This window comes from Paroedura picta, chromosome 2 (assembly GCF_049243985.1).
Source record: "Paroedura picta isolate Pp20150507F chromosome 2, Ppicta_v3.0, whole genome shotgun sequence".
In the NCBI taxonomy this organism is placed as follows: domain Eukaryota; kingdom Metazoa; phylum Chordata; class Lepidosauria; order Squamata; family Gekkonidae; genus Paroedura; species Paroedura picta.
Window position 1 is genome coordinate 108,184,361 of NC_135370.1, and position 2,177 is coordinate 108,186,537.

A 2,177-nucleotide genomic window follows, 5' to 3' on the forward strand; every position below is an offset into this window, starting at 1 on the left:
ACTGAGTTTTATGGATGCAGATAGATTTGGACACAGTTCCCAACAAGTCAAGCCCGGCACTCTGTCCACTATATAACACAGATGCTTTCCTGGTGCTTTCCTATCTGCGCTGACATATCAACTGTACAAGATGACATTCCCCCCCCCCCCCGTGTTCCTTCTTAACAATCTTTGCCTTCTAAAGGGTGCATCTAAAAGGTTCAGTGAAGGCATCAAAAACATTTAGAGATCCCAAATCTCCTCTTTGAACTAGAATAGCCATGTTTTCCGGGACATGCACATATAGTCTTTCAGTTCCCTTCTCCCCTGAAATGTAGCTATGCATGTGACTTGCAAAGCATTGAAGAGAGAGGAAAAACTGTCCCCCTCCCTCGCAGCTGATCTCCCAACTAACCATGACGCTCTTGCTAGTGTTTTATCTATCCTTGCTCCGGCAGTTGATTTTGTTGCATTGTAACGGTCCTTTTACCCACCTATTTCTGTTCATCAGCTGTACACTGCCTCAAACGCTGCAAGTGGGAAAGCAGTGCAGTGGAGCCAATCAGCCTTCAGGAGGGCGTCCTAATTGGGAGAAAGGCTCCTGAGAGCAGGGGAAAGCTTCAAACTGGAGCCAAGAGGAGAGGTAGGATAGAAATATCTAAATGAATGAACTTAGTTCAGTGGTGTGGAAGGATAGGGGCAGTATCAAAATATTTCAAATCAATAAATATGTTGTCTGTTCCACAAGTTGGAAATAAAGCAAGCAAATATATCAGATGGGGGGGGGGCGGTCAAACTCAATATTGCAAGGGTGCCTGCTTTGTGGATTTCCCTCCAATGAACCTGGCAAGATGATGAGGTGAATGAAGTATCTGAGTTTTATCAGCAGAAATATTATTGACACAGAGTGGTATCCCAGCATTTCTGTCATTGCAAACAAGTGCTTGCTTATTTTTATCAGCCCGGCCAATTTATATGGTGTGAGAATACCTTGTTGCCTGTTTACTGTCCTTTCCTTCTGGGTTTCTTAGTCACGTTATGAGCAGAGAATCTGCAATGTGGATAGCAACACTTGAAACTGGCGTTGGCTGGCTAGAGCACTACAGTGTTTATTGATCCTTTGTTAATGGAATAATATCAAATAAAATGTTTATTCAAGAGAGGCTGATAAAAGCATTAAACTGTGGAAACATAGCACAGGGCTATCTCCTGTTCATATGGGTTTCTTTTTAATGTCAGCCTAATGGGGCTAATTTTAATTCATTTCCAGCAGAGCTGTATATAAATAGACTGACCATGTGTGTTGAGGATCTTTCCGAGTACAGCCTTTCCCCATGGAGCTGCTTGGAGCAGCCAAGTGATTCATAAACAGAGGCGAAAGCAATGAGATATGTGGGGGGTGGGGAAGGTGGGGAGGTAATCTGATTTGCATTGAAGAAAAGCAACAGGACAGGCACTTAAGTTCCAGATGCCCAGAATTTTATAGACCCAACCCAAATTCACTGTAAGGGTGCAAAGCCAGAAAAGATTTCAGCCATCATGTGAATCGTAGCTGCCATTTGCAAAGTGCTCACACACTGGTTGTGCTCTGAATGCAGGCAGCTGCACAGTCTTCTACCACCCAGCCCTGACTATGAGGGTTGTGCAGTTGCCCTTTTGGAGGCTGCATTCCGCTAGCCTTGGGTTGTTTGTGTGTCTCTCTTAGCTGATACAGAGGTAAAAAGGAAAAAGGCCCATCCAAGTCACTATTTGTTTGGATGGTGACATTTTACCTTGGTTCAAAGAGCTTAGAAGAACATTCACTTGTGTATTCACAATCAGCCGCTGGTGCAGGCTTGCCTGAGCATGAGTGGCTGGCCCCCGCATTGTTGCCTGACACTACATCACCCTGCGCCTGGCCTCACAGTCAAGTCCAGAGCTTTCCTGGCAGTTGAGTAGTCACAGCTTGCTTCCTTCTGCCAGGCAGCTCAGCACAATCGTAGGAATTATGCAGATTCATTCATTCATTTATTGTACAGTATGTGTGCAATCAGTTCAGGAGATTCTAAGATTGCCTGGCTAGTAGGCAAAAAATGTTTGGAGGTGGCTTGCCATTGCCTGCCCCCACCTCATAGTCCTGGTATTCCTTGGAGGTCACCCTTTCACGTGCTTGCCAGGGATGACCCTGCTTCACTTCCAAGATCGGATGGGAAAGGGCT